Source organism: Loxodonta africana, chromosome 3, assembly GCF_030014295.1.
Source record: "Loxodonta africana isolate mLoxAfr1 chromosome 3, mLoxAfr1.hap2, whole genome shotgun sequence".
Taxonomy (NCBI): domain Eukaryota; kingdom Metazoa; phylum Chordata; class Mammalia; order Proboscidea; family Elephantidae; genus Loxodonta; species Loxodonta africana.
The window spans coordinates 26,487,897-26,496,484 of NC_087344.1; positions in this window are offsets into that span (position 1 = coordinate 26,487,897).

The window sequence follows — 8,588 nt, forward strand, 5'->3', positions numbered from 1 at the left end:
CCAGAGATGTAAAAGACCTACAAAAAGAAAACTACAAGACACTACTGTAAGAAACCAAAAGAGGCATATGTAAGTGGAAAAACATACCTTGCTCATGGATATGAAGACTCAACATTGTGAAAATGTCTATTCTACCTAAAGGGATTAACAGATACAATGCAATCCTGATCCAAATTCCAATGACACTTTTTAAAGAGATGGAGAAACAAATCACCAACTTCATATCGAAGGGAAATAGGCCCCAGGTAAATAAAGCATTACTGAAAAAGAAGAACAAAGTGGGAGGCCTCACATTACCTGATTTTAGAACCTATATTATACCACCAGACGAGTCAAAACAGGCTAGTTCTGGTATAACAACAGATACATAGACCAATGGAACAGAACTGAGAATTGAGACATAAACCCATCTACATATGAGTAACTGACATCTGACAAAGGCCCAAAGTCTGTTAAATGGGGAAAAAAACAATTGATGCTGGCATAACTGGATATCCATCTGCAAAAAAATGAAACGAGACCCACATTTCACCCCATGTACAAAAACTGAAAATGGATCAATGACTTAAATATAAAATCTAAAACGATAAAGACCATGAAAGAAAAAATAGACACAATGCTAGAAGCCCTAATACATGGCATAAAGAGTATAGAAAGCATTACAAACAATGTACAAACATCAGAAAAGAAACTACATACCCGGGAGCTCCTAAAAATCAAACACTTACGCTCATCCAAAGACTTCACCCAAAAGAGTAAAAAGACTACCTAAGACTAGGAAAGAGTTTTTGGCTATGATAAATCCGATCAGCGTCTGATCTCTAAAATCTACATGATACTGCAAAAACTCAACTACAAAAAGACAAATAACCCAATTATGAACAGACACTTCACTAACGAAGACATTTAGGTAGCTAACAGATACAAGAGGAAATGCTCACAATCATCAGCCATTAGAGAAATGCAAATCAGAACTACAATTAGATGACCCCAACAAGGCTAGCATTAATCCAAAAAACCCAAAATAATAAATGTTGGAGAGGTTGTGGCGAGACTGGAACATTTATACACTGCTGGTGGGAATGTGAAATGGTACAACCAATTTGGAAATCGATTTGGCACTTCCTTAAGAAGCTAGAAATAGAACTACCATACAATCCAGCAATACCACTCCTTGGAATATAGCCCACAGAAACGAAAGGCCTCACCTGAACAAATACATGCACACCCATATTCACTGCAGCACTGTTTACAATAGCAAAAAATGGAAGCAATCAAGGTGCCCATCAACGGATGGATAATTATGGTATATCCACCTAATGGAATACTACACAATGATTAAGAACAACGATGAATCCATGCAACATCTCATAACATGGAGAAATCTGGAAGGCATTCCAAATCAAAAACCAAACCCACTGCCGTCGAGTCAATTCCGACACACAGCGACCCTATAGGACTGAGTAGAACTGCCCCATAGAGTTTCCAAGAAGCGCCTGGCAGATTTGAACTGCCGACCTCTTGGTTAGCAGCTGTAGCACTTAACCACTAAGCCACCAAGGTAGGATGAGTGAAATTAGACAGTTTCAAAAGGGCAAATATTATATGAGACCACTGTTATAAGAACTCAAGAAAAAGTTTAAACACAGAAGAAAATATTCTTTGATGGTTATAAGGGTGGGGAGGGAGGGAGAGGGGTACTCACTAATTAGACAGTAGGCAAGAAATATTTTAAGTGAACGAAAAGACACAATACAGGGGAGATCAGCATTAACTGGACTAAACCAAAAGCAAAGAAGTTTCCTGAATACAACCAAAACCTTTGAAGGCCAAAGTAGCAGGGATGGGGGGTCTGGGTACCATGGTTTCAGGGGACATCTAGGTCAACTGGCATAACAAAGTATATTAAGAAAACGTTCTGCATCTCACTTTGGCACGTGGCATCTGGGGTCTTAAACGCTAGCAAGTGGCCATCTAAGATGCATCAATTGGTCTCAGCGCACCTGGAGCAAAGGAGAATGAAAAACACCAAAGACACAAGGTAAATATAAGCCCAAGTGACAAAAAGGGCCACATAAACCATAGACTCCATCAGCCTGAGACCAGAAGAACTAGCTGGTGCCCGGCAACCACCAATGACTGCCCTGACAAGGAACGTAACAGGTAATCCCTGATGGAGCAGAACAGTGGGATGCAGATCTCAAATTCTCATAAAAAGACCAGACTTAATAACGGTCTGAGACTGGAAGGACCCTAGAGGCCATGGCCCCCGGACCGTCTGCTAGCCCAAGACTGGAACCATTCCTGAAGCCAACTCTTCAGACAGGGATTGGGCTGAACTGCAAGACAGAAAATGATACTCGTGAGGAGTGAGCTTCTTGGCTCAAGTAGACACATGAGACTATGTGGGGAATTCCTGCCTGGAGGCAAGATGAGAAGGCAGAGCGGCACAGGAGCTGGCTGAACAGACATGGGGAATACATGGTGGAGAGGAGGAGTGTGCTGTCACATTAGGGGGAGAGCAGCTAGGGTTACATAGCAAGGTGTGTCTAAATTTTTGTATGAGAGGCTGACTTGAATTGTAAACATTCACTTAAAACACAATAAAAATAAAAAATGAGGCTTTCTTCCCCTCATCTTTTCATTTCTTCTAGAATCTATCTGCAGTATCCAGAAGTCAGAAAGGAGAAGGGACAAGATGGCAGCACAGATAGTAGCACCCTCGCAATCTCCCACAACAATGACAAAGAAAACAAGTAAAAATCTGCACGACCAATGATCTTGGAACTCTGGACACCAAATGAAGGAATGAGGAACCAGGCTGAGCACCTAATTAGGGGAGAGTAGAAGCAGAGACTGTAAGGTGGAGATTCCTGGACCATCCGCACCCTACTCACTACGGAGCTCAATGTGGCCATTCTGAGATGGTCACAGGTTCCAGCAACTTTTTTCATAATTACCAAAAATCCCAGGGTGGGAGCAAACAGAGGACTCAAGACTAAGACAGGCCTGGAAGGAGTGACAAGGTGGGCAAAGCACGTACAGGGACTAGGCAAATCTGAGAGGGAGTAGCGCAGGAATGCAGCATAGATTTGAGTCCCAGGAAAACACAGGGTACAGTGGTGTAGACTGGCCTGGGGGAACTCACAGGCGGAGGGCAGGAAGGACAGAGTGTGCACCCCTGGAAAGGGACACCAGGTAGCTTTAACTATGTAGGCATGAGCCATGGTGAGAGATCACGAGGAACAGGACTCAGAGTAACTGTGCAGCCATGGGACAGCAAATCACCGGGAAACATCTTGCCCCCCCACCCCACCACGGCCAACTGAGAAATGGCTCAGTGCTTCGTCACTGGCTAGGGCCCCACTCCAAGAAGCACAGTGCCACTGACACAGATTTTTATTCAATAGCCTTCTTTTGTATCGAAAGTCTTGTCTGTTTCTCCTTGAAGTAATCTCCAGATAAGTCTTAGAAACAAAGTACCATTAAGCCTTTGTGGGCCAGTGGTTAAAAGCTTGGCTGCTGAACAAAAGGTCACTGGTTCAAATCCACCAGCCAGTCTGTGGGAGAAAGATGTGGCAGTCTGCTACCATAAAAATTACAGCTTTGGAAACCCTATGGGGCATTCTACTCTGGCCTAGAGGATCATTACGAATTGAACCAACTGGAAGGCTCACAGCAAACATCCATCCATCCATCCGAGACAGCAATAAAAATACAACTATAGGTATGCCAAACTAATAAATGCTCCAAGGACAAATGAGACTTCCACTTTCAGTAGTCTGAGACAAGTCTTCCAGTAAAGACACCTAAAAAGTCTGGATGAAATAAGATATATCTTCCTAAGAGTATCAAAAAATAAGATATACAGTGGGCTGTCTCATTAGGGGGAGAGTAATAGGAAGTATGCAGCAAGGTATATATAAGTTTCTGTGTGAGAGACTGACTGAATGTGTAAACTCTCACTTAAAGCACAATAAAAATTAAAAAAAAAAAAAAAGATATCGAGGAATTGCTGGACCCAATTCAGAAGAATGGGGAATTAGAGAGAGAAGCTAAAAATTTCAGGTTAACTTTACCAAAAGGAGGCCGATTCAGTTAGAAAACTATGTAAACAAGGTTCAGATGTAGACGGCACAACTTGGAACTCAGTCTTCCCAAAACTGGGAGCCATAGCAATATAACACAAGGACCTGGCGGCCTAGCTGTGAGCCATTCAAATGAGGATCTCAAGCTCTGAATACTTTTTAAGGTCTCTGAGATTGGTGGCAAATTCAAACATCTGGTGTACCAAAAATTTTTTTAAAATCCTCTTTGGAAGAAAAAAGTTTATCATATCTTCCATTATGTCTTTTAAACATCTACCTTATTGACAGCTATTGATTCTTGCATTTTATTAGTATATGTTAAAAACTGTTCAAAAAAAGAAAACCTAATCAACGCAACGTCTATCATGTTGTTGTTGATGTTAGGTGCTTCCGACTCATAGCGACCCTATGCACAACAGAACGAAACACTGCCCAGTCCTGCGCCATCCTTATAATCGTTGTTATGCTTGAGCTCATTGTTGCAGCCACTGTTGTCAATCCACCTTGTTGAGGGTCTTCCTCTTTTCTGCTGACCCTGTACTCTGCCAAGCATGATATCCTTCTCCAGGGACTGATCCCTCCGGACAACATGTCCAAAGTATGTAAGACGCAGTCTCACCATCCTTGCCTCTAAGGAGCATTCTGGCCGCACTTCCTCCAAGACAGATTTGTTCGTTCTTTTGGCAGTCCATGGTATGTTCAATATTCTTCGCCAACACCAAAACTCAAAGGCGTCAACTCTTCTTCGGTCTTCCTTACTCATTGTCCAGCTTTCACATGCATATGATGCGATTGAAAATACCATGGCTTGGGTCTGGCGCACCTTAGTCTTCAAGGTGACATCTTTGCTCTTCAACACCTTGAAGTGGTCCTTTGCAGCAGATTTGCCCAATGCAACGCGTCTTTTGATTTCTTGACTGCTGCTTCCATGGGTGTTGATTGTGGATCCAAGTAAAATGAAATCCTTGACAACTTCAATCTTTTCTCCGTTTATCATGATGTTGCTCATTGGTCCAGTTGTGAGGATCTTTGTTTTCTTTATGTTGAGGTGTAATCCATATTGAAGGCTGTGGTCTTTGATCTTCATTAGTAAGTGCTTCAAATCCTCTTCACTTTTAGCAAGCAAGGTTGTGTCATCTGCGTAACGCAGGTTCTTAATAAGTCTTCCTCCAATCCTGATGCCCCATTCTTCGTCATATAGTCCAGCCTCTCGTATTATTTGTTCAGCATACAGATTAAAATAGGTATGGTGAAAGAATACAACCCTGACACACACCTTTCCTGACTTTAAACCACTCAGTATCCCCTTCTTCTGTCCGAACAACTGCTGCTTGATCTATGTAAAGGTTCCTCATGAGCACAGTTAAGTGTTCTGGAATTCCCATTCTTCGCAGTGTTATCCATAGTTTTGTTACGATCCACACAGTCGAATGCCTTTGCATAGTCAATAAAACACAGGTAAACATCCTTCTGGTATTCTCTGCTTTCAGCCAGGATCCTTCTGACATCAGCAATGATATCCCTGGTTCCACGTCCTCTTCTGAAACTGGCCTGAATTTCTGGCAGCTCCCTGTCGATACACTGCTGCAGCCATTTTTAAATGATCTTCAGCAAAATTTTGCTTCCGTGTGACATTAATGACATTGTTCTATAATTTCCACATTCGGCTGGATCACGTTTCTTGGGAATAGGCAGAAATATGGATCTCTTCCAGTCAGTTGGCCAGGAGGCTGTCTTCCATATTTCTTGGCATAGATGAGTGAGAACCTCCAGCACTGCATCTGTTTGCTGAAACATCTCAATTGATATTCCATCAATTCCTGGAGCCCCGTTTTTCACCAATGCCTTCAGAGCAGCTTGGAGTTCTTCCTTCACTACCATCAGTTCCTGATCATATGCCACCTCTTGAAATGGCTGAATATCGACTAATTCTTTTTGGTATAATGACTGTGTATTCCTTCCATCTTCTTTTGATGCTTCCTGCATCGTTTAATATTTTCCCCATGGAATTCTTCACTATTGCAACTCGAGGCTTGAATTCTTTCTTCAGTTCTTTCAGCTTGAGAGATGCTGAGCGTGTTTGTTCTTCCCTTTTGGTTTTCCATCTCCAGGTCTTTGCACATGTCATTATAATACTTTGTCTTCTTGAGAGGCCCTTTGAAATCTTCTGTTCAGTTCTTTTACTTCATCAATTCTTCCTTTTGCTTTAGCTGCTCGACACTCAAGAGCAAGTTTCAGAGTCTCCTCTGACATCCATCTTGATCTTTTCTTTCCTGTCTTTTCAGTGACCTCTTGCTTTCTTCATGGATGATGTCCTTGATGTCATTCCACAACTCGTCTGGTCTGTAGTCACTAGTGTTCAATGTGTCAAACCTATTCTTCAGATGGTCTCTAAATTCAGGTGGGATATACTCAAGGTCATATTTTGGCTCTCCTGGACTTGCTTTGATTTTCTTCAATTTCAGCTTGAACTTGCAAATGAGCAATTCACAATCTGTTCCACAGTCGGCCCCTGGCCTTGTTCTGACTGATGATATTGAGCTGTTCCATCGTCTCTTTCCACAGATGTAGTCAATTTGATTTCTGTGTGTTCCATCTGGCAAAGTCCATGTGTATAATCACCGTTTATGTTGGTGAAAGAAGGTATTTGCAATGAAGAAGTCGTTGGTCTTGCAAAATTCTATCATTTGATCTCCAGCATTGTTTCTATCACCAAGGCCATATTTTTCAACTACTGATCCTTCTTCTTGGTTTCCAACTTTTGCATGACAATCGCCAGTAATTATCAATGCATCTTGATTGCATGTTTGATCAATTTCAGACTGTAGCAGTTGATAAAAATCTTCTATTTCTTCATCTTTGGCCCTAATGGTTGGTACATAAATTTGAATAGTCATATTAACTGGTCTTCCCTGTAGGCATATGGATATTATCCTATCACTGACAGCATTGCACTTCAGGATAGATCTTGAAAGGTTCTTTTTGACGATGAATGCAACACCATTCCTCTTCGAGTTGTCATTCCCAGCATAACGTCTGCCCCTCCAACATGTCTGTCAGTTTGTCGTACCATGGGGGCTTGTGTGTTGCTGTGATGCTGGAAGCTATGCCACCGGTATTCAGATACCAGCAGGGTCACCCGTGGAGGAAAGGTTTCAGCTGAACTTCCAGACTGAGACAGACTAGGAAGGACCCGGCAGTCTACTTCTGAAAAGCATTAGCCAGTGAAAACCTTAGGAATAGCAGCGGAACATTGTCTGATATAATGCTGCAAGATGAGCCCCCCAGGTTGGAAGGCACTCAAAACGTGACTGGGGAAGAGCTGCCTCCTCAAAGTAGAGTCAACCTTAATGACGTGGACAGAGTAAAGCTTTCGGGACCTTCATTTGCTCATGTGGCACAACTCAAAATGAGAACAAACGGCTGCAAACATCCATTAATAATCGGAACCTGGAATGTACGAAGTATGAATCTAGGAAAATTGGAAATGGTCAAAAATGAAATGGAACGTATAAACATCAATATCCTAGGCATTAGTGAGCTGAAATGCGCTGGTATTGGCCATTTTGAATCAGACAATCATATAGTCTACATCTATAATAGAAAACTAAATTATCAGGCACACAGGAATGACCAGCATAGACAACAGAAACAGATACACAGATATATAACACCTATGCTGACCACAGTCATTAGGATAAAAGGCAGAAACTAGAAATAACAAAGGACCCTGCAGATTTGAAAGGAATCAATCAGAAATTCTGTACTGAAATATATAGTTACAAATTTAGAGGGAATAAATGGGTTTAATACCATTCGATACACAGCAGGAGACAGATGTCATGAATGTAAAAGATAGGCACAAAAAACCAAGGAGAATAAAGCAGAGCTATAAAAGTTGGAAAACATTGAAGTGATAGTAAGCAAAACAGGATAAAGAACTCATGGTAAGGTGGGTTGAAGTGGGCAAACTTCCAGTAGTTATGAGCTCTCGTTTGTGGACATTCTATTTTGTGTGAAAGCCTCCTTTCTTCAGGTCGTTTCTGGATTTTTCAAAATCTATTCAACACTTTGAATTTCATGTCACACCCTTTGTACCTCTGATTCCAGGAAACCCTATGGGGCAGTTCTATTCTGTTCTATAGGGTCGTTATGAAGTGAGACCAGAATTGTTCTCAATTCCTAGTATCATTTGGGGGCTCCCCTTCATTCCTATGTAAAATCCTTTGTTCCCCTGTCTTTTGACTATTCAGCTTCTTTCTACCTACATTATGTTGTTTGCCCACCTCCCATTTACTCAACTAATTAATGACTTTGGAAGCTGGCTCATGCTTATCCTGTTTCCTAAATTCTCCATCATTTTTGGGGGCTTAAGTGTCTGCATAGATTTTTACCTACTACTTTGGCTTCTAGTTTCATTGACCTCATTGCTGGGGACATGCCACTCTACTCCACTTCAGATAACCAATTCCACCGACCTGTGGTCATCAAGAAGAGCTC